Source organism: Papaver somniferum, chromosome 5 (genome assembly GCF_003573695.1).
Source record: "Papaver somniferum cultivar HN1 chromosome 5, ASM357369v1, whole genome shotgun sequence".
NCBI lineage: Eukaryota > Viridiplantae > Streptophyta > Magnoliopsida > Ranunculales > Papaveraceae > Papaver > Papaver somniferum.
The window spans coordinates 34,441,995-34,463,283 of record NC_039362.1 but is presented as its reverse complement, the minus strand read 5'-3'; the positions used below and the strand labels follow the sequence as shown (position 1 = coordinate 34,463,283).

The 21,289-nt window shown below is 35.8% G+C and overlaps 2 long non-coding RNA genes across 2 annotated transcripts; both read right to left on the bottom strand.

Moving 5' to 3' along the window:
* Window positions 1-897: 897 nt before the first annotated feature.
* Window positions 898-2,973, bottom strand: LOC113281360. Its single transcript, XR_003326087.1, has 2 exons — window positions 2,791-2,973; window positions 898-1,594 (listed from the first exon to the last, which is right to left on the bottom strand). It is a non-coding gene; the product is annotated as an uncharacterized LOC113281360 (long non-coding RNA).
* A 1,523-nt stretch (window positions 2,974-4,496) lies between these two features.
* Window positions 4,497-7,662, bottom strand: LOC113281359. Its single transcript, XR_003326085.1, has 2 exons — window positions 7,539-7,662; window positions 4,497-6,342 (listed from the first exon to the last, which is right to left on the bottom strand). It is a non-coding gene; the product is annotated as an uncharacterized LOC113281359 (long non-coding RNA).
* Between the last annotated feature and the right edge of the window lie 13,627 nt (window positions 7,663-21,289).

Below are 21,289 nucleotides of genomic sequence, written 5' to 3'. Positions count from 1 at the left end.
GACCAATAAGAATCAAGATATCGTGCAAGCTCCATTGTAAGGAAACAAACCTAATATTTTGTGAATTGACACAAAATTAGGTTAAAATTGAATTTTGTGAATTGACACAAAATTAATCGATTTAGGTGAATTTTGTAAACTTTTTACTCTTACGAGTAGCGTATCTCTGATCTTATTAACACAGCTTGCGCTTCTGATCAGGTACCCTTCATGCATATCTCAATTCAGACACTTCGGGAGATTAATGTTACTTAGCTAAGAATGAGCATTAATGGTCATGTCATGTCAGAATTGAGAGATCAGCTAAGAACACAACATATAATAGATACTCAGCAGGCTCCCCATTAGTGAATAGGCTCCCCATTAGTGAATAATGTTGCTAGGATCTTATTATGCAGCAGCCTCCGCATTAGTGAATAATGCAACTAGGAGCTTATTATGCAGCAGGCTCCGCATTAGTGAATAATGCAACAAGGAACTTAAATAAAATTCATAGAATATCTGGGATTATGGCAACATGCACCAATATTATTCTAACAAATTTCGTACATGTAGATACTAAATTACACAGTACATGTAACGGATCAGAAAATTTCCCTTCTTGTGGGCTGGGTTTCAACCCAATAAGAAAGGCTAAATCCCCGACCCATCACTCAAAAATGTAAAATGGTACATAAAGACGTTGTTTTTTTTTTAAAAAAGAAAATATCAGTAAAATGAATGAAGGTGAGTACACATAGTTATTAATACAATAAAGGTTCACTACAAATATTCAAACTTAGATTTAAGCAAGTTCCAAAGTTCAACACAAGATAGTTTGTATATAGGATAAGGTTTAAATTCAGCTCAAACATTAGTATGATATGACAATGCATACAGTAGATGTACATGTATAAGTTCGCAAAAGCAAAAATAAGGCTTGGCTTGTCAATTTTAAATTCAAAGTGGCAAGAGAATTATTTTGACAGCGGAAATATAAGACAGCCAAAAACATGGGAGAATCGACCAACAGAAAATAGACATGGATGTATGGGAACCAAACTACCCAGATGACTCCGTGATATACACATTCGACAAGCAAAATTACCAACTTTCTCTTAAGCTCCTAGATGTAAGCTCTTCCTAAGCTTACTGCATTAACCTCTCTTCAAAATCTGTGGGGGTGAAAACAAAACAAAACGGGTGAGCGAACGCCCAGTAGGAGTTATAACGGCGAAAAATGTAAATTCTTGTGTAACACATAAATGAATGGACAAGAGCAGCAGCTAAAATAATACCAGATGAAAAGCAAAATGTAAATTCTTGTGTAACACATAAATGAATGGACAAGAGCAGCAGCTAAAATAATACCAGATGAAAAGCCTTACGCAATTAAAATTCACAACAAGATAAAGAGATGTAAATCAAATCAGATTACTCTACTATTCTTTTGGCCAGCGCCGATGTTAGGGTAGTTCTGGATACCAGCCACCATTACAGCAAACGATCTTCCGGGTTGCCACTCGTAAGTAGGGGGCCCAGTGGGCCTGACATTTCTAAAGTAGAGTCGTCTTGCTTTCTATCTTGCGCAAACGATTAAATGTACCATTCACAACTACATTCCAGGATAGAAAGACAACTACGAAAATCAAAAGCTTAACTCTGAACTGAAATCTCATTGATGCAAGTTATAAGCAACAAGGTCATACTTTATGGAAATCAAAAATGAAATACATGCATCAAACTTATAGAAGAGAAACTCAATCTAACTATAAAATACGAGGTCGTGCAAATGTCAGAACAAGAGCTGTAATCAAGCAACAAACACAAAAATTCCAATTCACTATCACAGTTCGTAAACTTGAGTGGAACATCTTGAGAATCAAGTAACGAAATATATGTAGGATTAATACAATTCAAATAAATACATGAAGTGGGATTTCATAGATGACCAAAAGGGTAGCACTAATTTATTTAAAAACAGTTGGCAAAACCAAGTAGTCAACCAAGTAAGTTAAGTTTCATTTTGGGTGCAATTTAATCACAAAATAAAGATTAAGAGGAGTGGGAATATGTACAGAAGCAATGAGGAGAAAGGTTAAAACTTAAGCGCGGCGTTTGATTGTAATTCATTTACCCCTGACTAACATAAAAATTGAGGGCTTAAAATAAGAAAACAAGATAGATCTGTTTATGAATTCAGGCTGCATTCAATATTTCAAAAACATAACTCATTGAATCATTTTAGCAAATAGTCTGGGTAAATTTAGAAATTTAAAACAAGACTTAAATTTATTATGGGAAACAATACCCAGATGTCTACCAAACATTTTTAGTCTTTCCAAAATCATTTCATAAAATCAGATTTGTACATAGATCAACATGCATGAAATTAAAACAAAAGAGTAAACTCATTAGGCCATTTTCTCGAACAGGTAAGAGGCAATTTTAGAAAACTAAAATACACAATTGATTGAAAACAATAATCAAAACTTAAATGACTGCAGACCCATGTAATCTTTAAGAAAAATCTAATGTAGGCATTGGAAAGCATTTTCAAAACATGTTGCGGAGATTAATCATATCGAATGCAAACCTTCAAGCCAAGCTTTCATGTTGTGCTAACTCATTTAAAGCATGCAAAATTTGAAATAAATTCATGAACAAAATTAATTAAATTGGAAATTACAAGCATATAAAATACCCATTTCTGATTTGTATTAATCGTCATAATCGCAGAAGAATTAATCATGTGTAGTATAAGGAGAATGAAGAAAACATCATTTGAAAAGAATCGAAAGAAACCCCTACCTTAAGTCATTCACAGTATGTAATTAAATCCAGTGAGTTAATATGTTTTGAAACTAAAATTCCTCCATGTACAGTCTTGATAATCAGTAAAGTGAGAGGGAAAATGGTGGAAAGGTAAAAGATGGAAGAATATTTGTTTCCAAGAATTAGTTTTGAGAAAAAAATATAAGAGACAAAAATCTCCCTAGCTAGCTGCTCATGTCCGCCACATGTGTTACATGCTAAAGATTCTCTAGACTTTTCTAGAGGTTTACTAACCACAACTCCTAATACTACTAAGGGACGATCCATTTAGTTAAAACGCCCATGCTAGGTGCAGGGAACTGTCCACGGTTTAAGCATTTGATGTTACAACGGCGCACACATAATGTGAAAATTCTATTTTCCTACTCAAAACCGGTTGGCCAGGGCTCACAGCCCAAGAGAAATTTTTGCCGCCGTTACATCATTACCCACTAAAAAAAGAATTTGGTCCCCAAACTCAAAATCAAACGTAAGAGTAATGAAGGTTTACCTTCAAGTAGCCCGATTGCTTGTCTCTCCTACCGACTTCCAGCTTCCAATTCTTTTAGAGAGAGATAGTGCCACACTTCTTTTGTCATCTAAACGGTATTTACCCAAAGGACTTGATCCAGCTGTTAACGATAACGGGTACCGGCTTTTAATCATAAGTCACAATCTTGTGCGACTGCAAATCTTGTCACCTAATCACGTGATGAGGGATAACATCTCGTCTTCGAAGCTTGGGTACGTGAAACACTTTGAGAGTACCCTCCAATTGTGTTTGAAGTCCTACATATGAGAAGTTCACTCTGGTCATTCACTGAGGATGGGAAACGATAATCAAAACTAACTCGATGCCTACAGCTTACAGAAAACTCCCATAATACTTGGATGTGATTAAGTGTGATCTAAACGATAGATGACAAAATCCCATATATCAAGATAAGATATCTTGTGTAAAACTTTCAAAGGCGATGAAGATGCTTGTATGCTTTACCGGGGAAAAAAAAAGTAGCTCAATTGGTGAGACGATTAATAGTCATACCAAGAAATTTAAATCCAAAGTTCATTTTCTTGTAAAACTAGGCCTCCGTTTAAGTATGAAAACTAAAACTTAGACGGCTGTTAACCATTTTCTTACACTTCCCAAAATCATTTTGAAACAATAAAATCATCTCACAGATCATTATGTAAGGGCAACATAGTAAGATCTAAACCAAGTTCAAAGGGAATCAAAAACTTGGGCAAACGTTTAAGTAAAAACAAGTAAAACAAATAAGCATTCCAGTACCTAGTCGTTCCATTTTTCTAAAGCTAGTTTAAATTCCACAGTAATAAGCAAAAATCTCAAGCTAAACAAAAGGGAATTCAAACTGTCATTTCCATTCCACGAGAAATATTATGATTAAAAATGAAGGAAACATTAGTTAAAACCATAGAGCTAAAACTCGAGTCACAAAAATTTCTTAGAAAGGACAATATAAAAATTGTTAGACCAGATTTTGAAAGAATTGAATTTTTTTGTTAGAAGCTGGGTCTTAATCCTAACATTTTTCATATAAAGACCCGTACAATAAGAATCACCAAATCACAAGAGATTGATATTGGTATGGAAGGAAAAGTTTCATGCTCATCTATTTTTGACAACCGGATCGAAACCAGAAAAAAATAAAAATAAACAAAATTTAAGAATTCCCATGTTATTTGAATTGACTAAAAATTCCATTTGATGAAGTGGAGATTCCCCATTCATGATCCGTAAGAATCACAGCTTATGAGAAACTTTATCAAAATTTACTAACCAGAATGATTAGCACAACTGAAGACCATGGTCCCAAAGAAAGTGTACAAACAGAAAAAGAAAAAATTAAAAAAAATCCCTTCCGTAACTCAATGCAAGACCAATCTTATTCTCTCCGGTAATTTCACAGAATCAAGCCCCTTCTCAATCCTATCAACCACTTCTCTGCTTCGAGAGAATCATTTGTCCATCACTAAACATTTAGCCATTTCTCACATCCTTTTTGAATTCCTTCGAGTCTACCTCAATACTCGCTGCTTGCAGTCTCTAACGACGTCGGAAATCGTTAACACAGAACCTACCAGATGTTCTAATTAAGTATTTCTTAGCGTTCCATTCTATCGCTGAGATCCCTTTTCTTAGGGACGGAGGGGTCGAGGCTACAAGGCGATATCTTCAAAACAGAACATGAGTGAGATCCATAATTGGTTAGTAATGTACATTACTAACATTCCTAAAGATGTGTATATCACGGTACCTAGTTTAGTTTCCCCATCCCCAAAACCGACGAGACTATTTCAACAATAATACTGTCAAACTCTTAGAAATATTTTTTTTCCAGCAAATGCTACGACCATCATACTTCAATTATTTCAGAGTTGCATAACAAAAAAAGATACGATACGCTATATTTCCTTGGTAAACTGAAACAGATTCAAATACTACACGTCAATATATTACTATGGTTTTTAAACAACCGAAGTGTACGAAAGTGAATTGAACTTCAAAAAATCGACCATTTCAGCAAGTAAGAAAGCCTAACACAGTCCCGGTAAGTCGGAACCTTTGCTCTGATGCCAACTGTAACGGATCAGAAAATTTCCCTTCTTGTGGGCTGGGTTTCAACCCAATAAGAAAGGATAAATCCCCGACCTGTCACTCAAAAATGTAAAATGGTACATAAAGACGTTGTTTGTTTTTTTAAAAGAAAATATCAGTAAAATGAATGAAGGTGAGTACACATAGTTATTAATACAATAAAGGTTCACTACGAATATTCAAACTTAGATTTAAGCAAGTTCCAAAGTGCAACACAAGATAGTTTGTATATAGGATACGGTTTAAATTCAGCTCAAACATTAGTATGATATGATAATGCATACAGTAGATGTACATGTATAAGTTCGCAAAAGCATAAATAAGGCTTGGCTTGTCAATTTTAAATTCAAAGTGGCAAGAGAATTATTTTGACAGCGGAAATATAAGACAGCCAAAAACATGGGAGAATCGACCAACAGAAAATAGACATGGATGTATGGGAACCAAACTACCCCAGATGACTCCGTGATATACACATTCGACAAGCAAAATTACCAACTTTCGCTTAAGCTCCTAGATGTAAGCTATTCCTAAGCTTACTGCATTAACCTCTCTTCAAAATCTGTGGGGGTGAAAACAAAACAAAACGGGTGAGCGAACGCCCAGTAGGAGTTATAACGGCGAAAAATGTAAATTCTTGTGTAACACATAAATGAATGGACAAGAGCAGCAGCTAAAATAATACCAGATGAAAAGCCTTACGCAATTAAAATTCACAACAAGATAAAGAGATGTAAATCAAATCAGATTACTCTACTATTCTTTTGGCCAGCGCCGATGTCAGGGTAGTTCTGGATACCAGCCACCATTACAGCAAACGATCTTCCGGGTTGCCACTCGTAAGTAGGGGGCCCAGTGGGCCTGACATTTCTAAAGTAGAGTCGTCTTGCTTTCTATCTTGCGCAAACGATTAAATGTACCATTCACAACTACATTCCAGGATAGAAAGACAAATACGAAAATCAAAAGCTTAACTCTGAACTGAAATCTCATTGATGCAGGTTATAAGCAACAAGGTCATACTTTATGGAAATCAAAAATGAAATACATGCATCAAACTTATAGAAGAGAAACTCAATCTAACTATAAAATACGAGGTCGTGCAAATGTCAGAACAAGAGCTGTAATCAAGCAACAAACACAAAAATTCCAATTCACTATCACAGTTCGTAAACTTGAGTGGAACATCTTGAGAATCAAGTAACGAAACATATGTAGGATTAATACAATTCAAATAAATACATGAAGTGGGATTTCATAGATGACCAAAAGGGTAGCACTAATTTATTTAAAAACAGTTGGCAAAACCAAGTAGTCAACCAAGTAAGTTAAGTTTCATTTTGGGTGCAATTTAATCACAAAATAAAGATTAAGAGGAGTGGGAATATGTACAGAAGCAATGAGGAGAAAGGTTAAAACTTAAGCGCGACGTTTGATTGTAATTCATTTACCCCTGACTAACATAAAAATTGAGGGCTTAAAATAAGAAAACAAGATAGATCTGTTTATGAATTCAGGCTGCATTCAATATTTCAAAAACATAACTCATTGAATCATTTTAGCAAATAGTCTGGGTAAATTTAGAAATTTAAAACAAGACTTAAATTTATTATGGGAAACAATACCCAGATGTCTACCAAACATTTTTAGTCTTTCCAATATCATTTCATAAAATCAGATTTGTACATAGATCAACATGCATGAAATTAAAACAAAAGAGTAAACTCATTAGGCCATTTTCTCGAACAGGTAAGAGGCAATTTTAGAAAACTAAAATACACAATTGATTGAAAACAATAATCAAAACTTAAATGACTGCAGACCCATGTAATCTTTAAGAAAAATCTAATGTAGGCATTGGAAAGCATTTTCAAAACATGTTGCGGAGATTAATCATATCGAATGCAAACCTTCAAGCCAAGCTTTCATGTTGTGCTAACTCATTTAAAGCATGCAAAATTTGAAATAAATTCATGAACAAAATTAATTAAATTGGAAATTACAAGCATATAAAATACCCATTTCTGATTCGTATTAATCGTCATAATCGCAGAAGAATTAATCATGTGTAGTACAAGGAGAATGAAGAAAACATCATTTGAAAAGAATCGAAAGAAACCCCTACCTTAAGTCATTCACAGTATGTAATTAAATCCAGTGAGTTGATATGTTTTGAAACTAAAATTCCTCCATGTACAGTTTTGATAATCAGTAAAGTGAGGGAAAAATGGTGGAAAGGTAAAAGAAGGAAGAATATTTGTTTCCAAGAATTAGTTTTGAGAAAAAAAAATATAAAAGACAAAAATCTCCCTAGCTAGCTGCTCATGTCCGCCACATGTGTTGCATGCTAAAGACTCTCTGGACTTTTCTAGAGGTTTACTAACCACAACTCTAACACTACTAAGGGATGATCCATTTAGTTAAAACGCCCATGCTAGGTGCAGGGAACTGTCCACGGTTTAAGCATTTGATGTTACAACGGCGCACGCATAATGTGAAAATTCTATTTTCCTATTCAAAACCGGTTGGCCAGGGCTCTCAGCCCAAGAGAAATTTTTGCCGCCGATACAGTACATGTGTAAATAAAGAGGTATAGATACTCATCAGCTCTTAGTGGCTCTACTTCCTTACATAACGAAGGCACAAAAATATGGAGTTTTACAGTTTTATTCCTGAACTAAAAACCACCATCAACATTAAGTCCCCTACTTAGCACGTAACAATGATATTGTTGCGGGGTAAGCACTAGATGGTGACACACTAATATAAAATTCATAAGACAAGAGACTTGATCAAGATTACCTAGGAAGTCTCAGTTGGTGACGAGGACGACCATCATGATGAGCCAACAATAAGGGGCGCGGCCGGCTAAGCTTCTTACCGAGCAAGAAGCTCCAGGTCTTGTGGGTGCACGAGATAGGGGAATCATTTCCCAAGCAGCTCTAGGTCTCCATGGGTGCAAATCCTTTCCCTTATCAGACTTGTGTGTTTGTTTGATATAAGAGGGGGCATTACCCATTTTGGCCGGTATCACAATTCACGCCTCTGCTTGCAATTCTTCCTTCGATGTCAACAGCTCTCTCAACGAGAGCATCCACTACCGCCAGCAAGGTAAGTGCTTCTCTCTTTTAGGGTGCCAGCAACTTTAGTACTAGTAATCAGTCAACAACATTGTAAGGAACATGCAATAGCAGGTAGTTGTAGACAACAGATGGAACTAGTGACTATGAGATGATGGCTCAAGTTGTAAATGATAGCGGAAAGGGACATAATCAGGAGAAGATGATGGTGGACTCCGATATTTTTCTTGACGTAGACGGAGATGTCGTGGTTAGCTTGATCCTTCTTGGTAGCCAAACTGGTGAAGCAGGACCGTCAACGCATAAGAGAGAGTCAGTAGCAACTAGGAGAGTATGGTATTGAGTAACCTCATTAGCTAGGGCTTTTAGGACGTCGGCTTGTTGCAGGTCTCTATTTCTGGTATTAGGCTGGTAATAATCATAGTTTGAGAACGTCGACGTCAAATGTTGAAAACGGCAGCAACCGGTTGTGGACAAACTTGCATGGAAAGGTGTGGTCAATCAAACAAAGACTCTCAACAAGCTTGAATTTCTTGTCTTCATTGAGAAGCAGTAATACTTCTTTTTTCTTCGACAATCATGCACCACATACGACCTATGTCTTAGGTTACTTTAACTGTCAAAACATCATCGGAGGAAAAACATAGACACCAATAGTAGCAAATAATTGCAGGGGGAGGAGCAACGACTTCAGCTCCCCTATGATGACTATATCGGCAGCAAGGACAACTGTGACGCCCCAACTTAATCACCTGCTTAGTTGATAGGATTACAAACTAATTGAAGCGTCAAAACTAAATTAAAGATCTTGAGAATCTCAATTACATAAACTAATCCCTGAACAAACCCAAACACTCTGATATTGTTTAAATGAAAATCCACCGAGTGATATGAATACAATAATGTGATGTTTTTCAGATCAACAAAGAAAAACATATAAAAGCTATTCAACATTTCTATATTCGATTTATCTTCGCGCGCACCATTCCTTATGGTATCTGAAACTGAAGTGGAAAATAGTGAGCACATCATCCCAAAGGGGTACTCAGTGGAAACAAATAAACTTTCATGTAATCACTAACATGCTTCACAATCTAGAGAACAATAATTGAACAATCAAGTATAATATGCACATGAGTGATTTCATCCAAATAAAATAGGATATATATAATATTGTCAACGATTCCCACACCGTCCTATTATCGTAATATTGTTGACGATTCCCAAACCGCCTTATTATCATAATAAACAGAAATAATTAATATTGTCAACGACTCGCACGCCGTCCTATTATCAACAAAAGTAAATAATATTGCTAACGACTCCCACGCCGTCCTATTATCAACTTAGCAAGAAGCTGTGGGGAAACCACATACACTTCTTGCAGGCCAATCATACAACGCATATCACATAACATCAATACAAACAAATATGCTCAAAAAGAATAGAGACTCATCATGCTCGTAGAAAGTAGTATCTTAATGATTACAAAAGGGTTACGGAGTTCCCACATGTTTTGATGACAAACCTCACCTACCTCAAGATTCTTCATCCACTATTCGTCCTTTGAATCGATCGTTGTTAATAAAGGCTAACTTAATCAATCAAGCTTGTTAACAAGTTCTCCATTATCATCATCATTAACTAAAAACAATCACCATCAACCTCTCTACCTATTTCTTCTTTTTAGTATTCATCACTTTATAACCTTATCTCCCTGTTCTTCATCTCACAAATCCTACAATTTACATCTCTAGCTCCCTCTCATATACTATCTCTCTGTTTACTCCCTGAGCAACCACCACCACCTTACTTCATGCAAAAAGATAACTCTCTTCAAAACGAGTTTTATAAAAATTCAAATTCGTTTTAAGGTTTTACTATTCAGTATCTCCAAAAACTACCAAGGGTGACCTATTATTAAACAGAGGTCCAGTAAAACTAGGTCGGTCAACTGAGGTCAAGGTCAAATGGTCGAGCCAACACCGGTTGACTAAAGTCAAACTTCGACGATTAAACTTCCGAGCGCAGTATCTTCCTCATCCGACGTCCGATTGATGCGTTCGAGTAGTCCATTTTGAATAACTTTTGGAGATATAACTAATGGTACTATTTTTATTAATCAAAATGTCTTTAGATTATTTTTATAAATTATTATTCAGAAATAATTAATTTATCATTAGCGGCTAAATCGTCTCTTGACCGGTCTAATAGTGTTAACGTGCTTACGGGTCCTTACAACAACATTAGCTAGGAGAAGACACAATCCCATTAATAGCAAGGAGTTGAAGCTTGGGATAGAAATAGTTGAACACAGCAATAATTCTTCTTCTCGGATCCAGTAGTCGACAGCGGCTATAGTGAGGGGAAAGTAGTGGTAGTACGAAAACATTCTTGACTGCATCCACAGTTAATTGGTATGAAAAGGCGTTATCAGGGGCATACAAGCTCAACTAGTACAACTCAGAATCTTCAGACGAGAAGCAAAAGCGTTCAGCCGTAAGCGGAGATATCTAGAGTTTCCACGTGCTCGCAGTGATAGTGGCTCATCTGTGTCGTCAGAAATGAATAATCAATGTGTTGTAGAATTCTTTTCTCTCTCCCCAGAAGAGAGTGGTTCTCTCCTGGGCCGGAGTTGACAGAACAAGGATGGCTAAAGCAAGTTCCTGTTTTGTAAGAATTTTACGTTCAATGTTGTAATCCTTGCTTCCTTGAATTCATATGTTCTACAGTGATGGCTTGTATTATCTGCTGCTTTTTTGAATGAGAAGTGTGTTTTCTGAACGAACTCTTCACAACATGTCCATTATCGGACCTTAGTTACACTATACTTGTAGATGTTACTGACTGATTGCGTAAGTTGCGAGTAGCACTGACCTTGAACCTTATATAAAACGAAAGTAATTTCCTTTCTCCTTACAAGGACTCCAGATGACTGACATTATATGTCTTATCGGTACCGGAGTGCAATTCATCTGTAGAGTAGCAAAGTTTTGTGGGTCTTTTGGTGTGCTCGTGTTAGAGCATAGGTAGGTTGAACTCACCAAGCGTTGGTATGTCAAGTTTGGTTGTCATATTTTGGTATCAAAACTCATCTAGAGTTGATTGATTAAATACTATAGTCAATTTCGTTTAGGTTAGACTAGAAAGTCTAGGAATGTTGAGACATACAAGTATTAATCTGAAGACCTGAAGAATGTGAAGAAGTAACGAACTACAACAACGAAATCATCCTTCCACTTGAGATTAGTAATATTGACTTGAACTGTTTCATTCCTAATGTATCTTTCAAGTCGCGCTATATTGAAAACATAACTGCGAAGCTCTATATACTATACATATTGTATATTACTCTAGTGATGTGAAATGATCATAATAGTATGATCATCGTATTAAGGAATTAGACTACGAAGTATAGCGGTTATCTTTTGAACTTCGTAAAAATGACATCGATATAATCTTGTATATATTGTTATGATTATGTGAATGGGTTATGGTGAACATTTCATTCGAGGAAACAATATTTTACATTTATTTAAAGGAAGTACATTCATGAACTTGTTTCGTGAATCGAAAGGGAAATCAATTGGGTTATTTGTCTGGCTATTCATTGCAAATATTTGGATGACCAATATATGTGAGTTAGTAGAACCGATCTTAACTCAGGTTATGTATATTGGTATAACAAATCGCAATGCTTAGATTTATGATTTGGTATGAGTATTTTTGATAATTGGTGTAACCGATCCTAAGTAACCACCATGTGATGGTATGATCGATCCTTGTAAATGGTGTGACCGATCCTAGTAATTGGTGTGACCGATCATAAGTGTTGTTTGACCGATCCTTGTAATTGGTGTAACCAGTCGGGGTAACTGGTGTGACCTATCACAACTAATACCATGTGAACCGATCCTTGTAACTGGTGTAACCGATTTTAGTGACTGGTGTGGCCGACCACAAGTGTTTCCATATTTAGGTATAACCGATCCTAGTGATTGATAGAACCGATTGAACCCATGTATGTGAGTTGGTAATTGATCAATCACATAGTAGTCTTGGAAAACAGGCGAACCAATTCTAAACTTATTTGGAAGTGTGGTATAATTGATTCCAATAAAGCAAATCCATGTAAATATGAAATAAGGATTTGTAGTGAAAAGATGTCAACATACTTTGGAAATGAGCAGTAACTATTATCATTTATTGTTCAAAGATATTCCTTAGTACTCAAGGTGATCCTATGCCGAAATAAATTAAGAATCTTTTAATTAAGGTTGTTGGTTTTATATGCTTTAATTACCAGCAATTAATGCATATCTCTAGAGAATAAAAATTAGTAATGTGCATTTACTAATTACAGATTTGCTATTGAGAGATTACGGAAATATTGGACAAGCATTTATTGGAATTAGGAAAACCGAATTTTTCCATTCACTACATACCTTGAGAATATTTTCGATTTTGGAAATTCCTTGGTGTCCAAACAGCCTTGCTCTATAAATACCTAAGTTTGTATTTCTAGCAAACTATCCTAAGAGACAGGGAAACTTCATTTATTGTTGTTTCTGGTGGAGCCGTCTATTCGGACAGGAAAATATCCTAATTAGGTGAAATATCTTACGACCGCTCGTTTAAAGACTTCTGTGGGATCAAGAAGCTCTACGGGTACCGTCGGTGGGAAACTAGATAATTGCAGTGTTATAAGTTTTCGATTTGATTTGATTGACTAACGGTTATTGAAAGATAAAAGAAGATTTGAAGACGAAGAATATTTCGTATTAGTTTTCGTATCTTGTGAATTGTGTGCACAAACCTTGATCGGCTGGGATCCAACTAGAATCGATTTATTGATTGATTAGTTTCGTGAGATCGGTATTCTTTATATTTCTCTTTGATATATGTATTGATTGAGTGTGAATATATACTTGACTATTTCGGTAGTTATAGTTAGATAGATCTAACCAAATAAAAGATTTTATTAGATTAAACATAAGAGCCTTTGTCAACGACTCATCTAAATCTTGTAGAAATCTTGGAATACGATGTTATTCATGTGCGTGACTCTAGAAGTCGAAGACGCAGGGATACTGAGGGAACTAAGCATCTAGGGGTACTCTGCTTGGTCTCAACTGTACGAAGTTGGTATTAGATTTTGTATAGCGGCTTCTGAGAGTATTCAAAACTGGACTAGGTCCCACGGTTTTTCTGCATTTGCGGTTTTCTCGTTAACAAAATCTTGTTGTGTCTTTTACACATATACGTTAGCTTCGTATTACTTGATAGTGACCCTATAGAGTTTGGTACTTTGTTGTTGTATTGTGTCGATCTTGTATCCATGGTCAATCACACAAGTTATCTTGTTTTTGTATTGTCTCGATCTCATATACATAGATGATCACACAAACTGTGAACCGAGTTGTCGTATTGTCTCAACTATATCCATAGACAATCACATTCGGTAGAGGACTTATATGTTGAAACAAAAAAAATTATTGTGTATTTGGGTACTCTCGTCTTTTCAGCTCGTACTGGTGATAGCTTCACTGGAAGATTATAACTTCAACTATAAATGTGAAATATTAAAATTTCTTGTGTACATAATATATATATCCAGACATTCTGGTATTCGAACCTCCATTTGTTGTTCCTCTTGCAGGTTGTGTACTCGGTGTGTCATTTTGGTCGAGCGAGTAGAGGACGCTTTGTGTAGTATGACAAGAGTTATTGTTTATGAAGAATTGATCACAAGCTGGGAATACCACCTGAACATGTGTGAAGGATTCGAGTTCCATGTCTCCTGGTTCCATCAAAGAATTGCTACTACCATGGACTTGAAAATTACAACAGGTTTGGTTCCTTCTAGTGGTCTCATCAGGCAAAGCAAAACAGTGATTGAGAAGCTGACTCAGGAACTGGAGTTGAAGGAAGGCGTTCTTCAATAAATATGAAGCTTTTATTCAAAAGATGAAGGAAGGATGAGACTCTACTAGATGATTTTTCTTGAATGCCTACTTAGAACATTTTCTTCTTAGATGTTTTGAAAGACAAAAGATGTTCCTTTGTGGTTTGATTTTCTGGTTTTGAACAAGTAGGTAATTATTTTGCAAAGATTTTGAGTTTATCGAGATCTTTCTTTGAAATATCTTACAGATAGGCCTATTTCATTTCCCTTTAGATCCAATAGGCCAAAGGCTTGGAAATCTGTTTGCAATAGACATAGCTAGCAAACCTTACAAATCCGGAACACTTATACTTAGCTAGCTGAGAAGCATGGATTTTTAACCACCAACCAAGAACAACCTTAAAACTAATCACTTAAGAATAGTTTATTCAGATATCTTTAGGAATCACAAAGTATGAGACGAAGATAACTTTGCGATTTCTATCTATCCCGTTCCTTAAAGAGATTACTAAAACCTCGATAACAGAATGAACAAGATCATGATACCCGAACTATCAAGGTAAAGATAGTCGGACCTGACTTCACGAATCCCTAAGTGAAGTCTTTCAGTCATAGACCTAATTATGTTTCTCGAGGAAACCTAGCTCAATAAAGGACGACTCTAGTAAACAACTAGGAAAGTTACCAAGATTATATTTCTCAAAACATACCAAATGTTCTTATGACCACTTTCCTTTACCATTTTCTTTTTTAGAATAAAACCACTAGAAGAATCTTTTCAAAGATCATATTACTAGAATTATTGATAAATCTAATTCTAATATAATCTTGGTCACTTGGTATGTTCATACTCATAAGAGAGGAAGAGTTATGATTTTTTGACATCTTCTTAGAATTCTTATCATCATTATTGATTTTCCCCGTGAACCCTAAAAATTGAAAGTAATAAGAAGGAGAAAAACTTACTTGATATGCTCCTTGAAGATGATGACAAGCCTTTTCCTATTTGACCTCCAAAAAGAGACTTAATGGAGTAAACTCGTGAACCCTAAAATCGCCCTTGTTCACGAACGCGGACAAAGAGATGAAGAAGAAGAAGGGTACGCGTACTGAAACCCTTAAAAACCCGGTAGTAGGTATCAACCCGTGCCGGTTCGGTAACCCATAAAGGGAAACATGATTCCATTTCTAAATCCTGAACCATGAGGTTCGCACACTGAGGAAAAATTAAATAGTGCGAAAACTAAAGTAGTATAAAACTACATCGCGTTAATTAACCCCAGGTAGACAAAAAAAATCTGTCAGACGAAAATTCCTTCAAGGAAAAATAAATTTCAAAAACTAACCCATAGTACAAAGACACAAAACAAAATCATACCGTTACTTGACCCATTTAAAGTTATATACAAATGGGGCGGAGTCAATCTTGTTACCAAGAAGCAAGATCGGCAGGAGAACCTTCATGCACCTTCTCCGGTCGGTATTTGTGAATTGTACCAGAAGTATAATCATAGTAATGATGATACTCAGGAGTAGTTGAAAATTGTGACTCCTTTTTCTTGTGATTAAGGAAAGGATTTTTATGACTTCTGGAACTTGTAACATGAATGGTCGAAACCATTTTATCGGTTTTTCAAGAGTAGTTAACAAGCCTGATTATTTTCCACGAAAGACATAGTCAGAAATTTTTCCAGTACAAACATTTTCCTTAATCGAAATTAGTCGTTCCAGCGATTTAAACATGTTTTCAAAATCCATAAATAGATCTTTGTCAATTGATCCATCACGATAATATTCCTCAAAAAGATTGATAAGCAGTCTAGAGAGGTTCCATATCCTTGAGCTTTTGTACACACGTTTCCTGCAACGAACCTTTTTGAAGGAATCTTTATTTTTTCCTTTAGATTGTTTTCCATCATATAAGATTTCTAATGTTTTATATGATGTGAGATTATCTTGAGAGACCAGAGGTCTTGAGATAGATAAACTCTGAACAATCTTTGAGGATTTCTGGTGTGCGTTACAGATGCACAGAACAAGTTTCCCAAAGAGATTTCCCATAGGAACAGTCCTTAGGATCAAACAAACACAAACTTATTAGGTTTATCGTGTTTTCCCACTCTGATACCAATTGAAAAAGCGGGGGTCTAACAACCACACCCAATGTTTCGTTCGAAAATCTGTATGGACGAACTCCAATATAATTCCAAGAGAATCAACAAGACAGTCAGACTCAATCAAGGAAAAATATCCAAGAGTTATATTTCAATTTCTCAATACAATCTGCAATCGAACAGATAGAAATCTGTGAGCCTGATTGGTATGAGAAATAACTTGAACCGTATCAAAAACCAATATTCAAATCTGTGACCCAAAGTCGAAGACTTGATATACAAATCTGTCTCACACAGATAAGTTTATTCTGATAGATAAATCTGTCTCCCACAGAAATACCTATGAAGTTTTTGTTCCGTCTTTTGATAAATCAAGGTGAACATGAACCAATTGATAATCCGGTCTTATGTTCCCGAAGAACAACCTAGAAATATCAATCACCTCACGATAACTTAACTATATGGTAGTAGAACAAGTTATTGTGGAATCATAAATAATGAGACGAAGAGATTTGTGATTACTTTTATATCTTACCTATCAGAGATAAATCTCGAGCATATCTTAGAGAACATAGTACTTAGTATGATAGAACAAGTAAGATCAGAACACGCAACTATAGAGAAAATAGTTAGGTCTGGATTTAGAATCCCAATGAAGTCTTTAAGTCATTAACTCATAATGGTTTTAGGAAAAACCTAGGTAAAGGAGAATCCCCTCTAGTACGCTTCCTTATATAAGCTTCAAATTAGGGTTTGATAGCTTTGAAACAAAGCAATCAATATTCATCGTTAGATGAAAATCCGATTTAAGATTCAAGCTAAGTTTGCTTAAAACCAAAGCATTATCTCTCCATCGTTAGATGGTCTTAGCTTGTTACACACAAATGAAATATACATTCATTTGGATATGGGTAACCGTACCTAAACATGTGAGTTGGCTCAACAATAGTTAACCGAAGTTAGCCATATGAACACTTTGTAGTGCCGAGAGGTTCATATTGTTCCTCAAGGCATTCCAGGATCCGGCATCAGAAACGAAAAACTACACATACAACGGAAGCTAATGCACAATAAACACAAAATACACAGAGATTTACGAGGTTCAGCAATGGCCTACATCCACGGGCAGCAATTCACTTACTTCATATATCAGAGAATACACAATGCACATGACACTCAACACCCATTCTTCTTCTTCACATTCTCAACTCACCTTCAAATCTCCCCCAACTCTCCCAGCCCCAAAGACATGAGAGGATCTACATCTTGCTAATGGAGAGATTACTTCTCTTCTTTGTGAGGAGATGTCTACAACCTAAGAGTTTAGACAATATTGATGTAGATGATGTAGATACCTATAACCTAAAGATTATGCCTTTATTTATAGGCTTACAATACTTCAAATAGGAAACCAAGCTTTACTCTAATTTAGGAAATCCAAACTAACTAAGATAGGAAACCCTTGTTTAGATAGAAGTCTAAACACATTCCAAAAATCAGTAAAAACTGATTTAGGAAATCACACTGATGTTTCCTAAAAATCGAGCCAATATCCAACAATTCTCCACCTTTGCAAGATTTCCAGGACAACTTCAACTTCACTATTCTCTGATTTCTCCACCTTGGCATGAAATCTCGACATTCACCTTCCACGCCTTCATATTCTACTGCCTTCAATGACCCGGAGGTGCCAATCATCCGTAGATGCTTCAATTCCACTAAAGGACTTCAATACTTCACTCACCCATAGGTGCCAACCATCCGAAGATGTTTCACTTCCATAAAAGGACTTCAATACTTCACTCACCCGTAGGTGTCACCCATCCGAAGATGTTTCAATCCCTCATAGGGCTTCAATTCTCCAATCATCTAATGATGCCTTCATACTTCAATCATCCTAAAGATGCTGCAAACGTAAGTCATTGATTTATTTCAAGATGGCCAATCTTAAACATCACCAATTCTTTCGTAACTTTTCTAATTTCTCAACAATTCCAGTTATCTATGAATTCCTGACGCGTCTTCAACTTCATAGATTCTACATGCACATATTCTTCAAACTTGCAAGACTCAATTCTTTGCACATTTGCTTCAACTTGTAGGATATAGTCTTTGACTTCAACTCACCACTTCACCTGTCAAATTTGAGCTCTTCCTCCATCCTACTTCTTCAAATTCCAACACTTCGTTTTTACATGCAGAGTTCAATATTTCATCACATCCAACTGTATGGTGTACCCCCCATACCGACGAAGTTCTCTTCAAAAGATGAAATAATTCATACCTTACAAAGATATAGTCTTTGTAAGTTCCCAAACATCTGTGTGAACACATTCCAATATTTCATATGTGGTGATATTCATGATATTTTCATATCTTCAAAAAACTAGAATTTTCTACTTCAACTCCAAGCTTGATTCTTTCTCCACCTTCACACAATGTTCGCAAAATCCTAAACTGCATGATTCTGCGTTCTTCAAATTCATGCCTTAACTGCATGATTTAGTCTTCAAATGTATTAGATTCCGCACTATCTAACGCTTCTATTTCCATATTCAGCAATACAAATTTCCATTCTTCAATCCTTTCATCACTGCAACCGCTTTGGAAAATTTCTTCAATACTCCACCGTTTAAACAACTTTAAACCCCACTGAGTTAAATGGATTTTAGATTCTTATTCAAATTTCGGTATACACCGAACAACTTCAAACTTCTCTAGTTGCACCTAAGTACTTCAAACGAATGCTTAATATCTTCAACTTCAAACTCCAACTCCTAAAAGTCAGAAACCATTCCCTAGAGGATGTACATGATACATAAACATTCAAACATTCGAGAACTTCCACATATTCTTCATCAACATCAGATCTTCATGTTCCAACATCCACGTTTGAACTTGAAACTTCTTTCCTATTTTCCAATGTTTTTTCTTATGACAAAAAGAAATTCAATTCAATTCACATACTGTATTCTTCAAATAGTTTGCGATTTCTTCGCTTAACTATATTCTTCACATGTAGTATTGTACCTTATAATTGTAAAGTGCCACAATGATACCTTGTTCCTTGCATCCAAGTTTTCTCCTAAAAAAACGTAACATATCCACATGACCAATCTGTTTTTCCACCACGGTCTTGCACTTCTTCAACTTGATGATTTCAAAACGTAAATACCTTTATTCTCCGCCAAATATCATCAAAACAACAAAGGTAACAAACCACCTAGCTCCTCTTTCAAAAAACAGTAAATCAAAGAGGTGCCTGCAAACATCCGAATGGATGATTCAAACGTACCACATTCGCGGTATTCAACGGTACCAAAAAATTCTGCTCCTACATTGTTGTGTAAACAACAAAATCCTGCAGAAATCCAATGCTCATAAGCTTAATCTACAAGTAATCTTCAAACTCAACACACTCAAATAAACCCTTTTTCAATCATATGCCCAAGAACATGCCGAAAAACTGTGTTGACTTCATCTTCAATTTATTCTCTTCAAAACAGAATAAGAAACCACAGCTCCACCACACACAATATCTCCATATAGGAAATCCAATTACCGCGTCCTCAATCGATCATTAACAATGCAATATGCTTATAGCTACCCGCTTCAAGCACTTCTTCATGAAATTAAACTCTTCACCTAGAATTTATCAACCTTCCACTAGTGCCCTCGCAACACTAATACATTCAAACGATCAATATTTCTCACATGAAACCAACTAATAGGTTTCTGCAATCCTCTCTACACCATGCAACTGAGGCAAACTTGAGTTTTAATTTCTTCAATTCCTTTGACTACGTCAAGGACAACATGATCAAACTAATGACAACCGGTAACATTCACAATTGTTCCCCTTGGTACTTCGAACAATTCTAAGGATCTTTTACGAATTCAATTTTTGCATCTTTACCTCTTCCAACGTACAAACCATTCAACTTGTACTTCAAACATGATTCTCTTGTTTCCTTGCAACTTGGCTTGCAAAGAAAGCACATTCAAACGAAAAACCAGCAAGGTATTCCCAAATAGTCCACAAAAGTCTCAAACAAACGAGGTAAAGAACAAAAACCAACCAAACACCTTTATCAAACTAGTTAATAAGGTTATGGAATTACTCACTCGAAGCTATGTAAAATACATAGGGTTTAAGCCTCAAGAAGTATGCCAACGTCAAATCCTTCTTTCATGTAGAGCTTCAACTTCAAAAGTGTATCAATCAACAATCAATGAATATTAAACACTTCAAATACATTCGTTTATGAGTAATTGATACTTCAAATGGTGTTTGTCAAATCAGAAAATCCACCTCTTCACCTTGATGCAATTCAAACGATCTTGTTTCCATGATTCTTCACATGAGGCTATACAATGATTTTCTGAATTCCAAAGTAACTCTGATTTCAAATCGACATAACTTGATTCTACAACATGCCTATTGATGCATCTTCTTATAGGCTTTTACTTCAATCTCCAAGTATGTCTTCTTCCATAAATCCTCTCACGTTTTCTGACGAAACTGTTGCCACTTTGCACCATAGTTCTAAAACTGTCACCAATCTTCACCACAAGTTTTCAGAACTATCACGATTCTTCTACCACAAATTTCAGTCAAAAAACGTCACCTTGTCTTTTTGTTCTTCTTCAAATTTGACATCTTCTTTGATATCTTCACATACCATTTCTGACCCAAATTCAAACGAGCAAACCCTAGATTTCAAGAACCTAGACCTAAGCTCTGATACCAGTTTGTTGTGCCGAGAGGTTCATATTG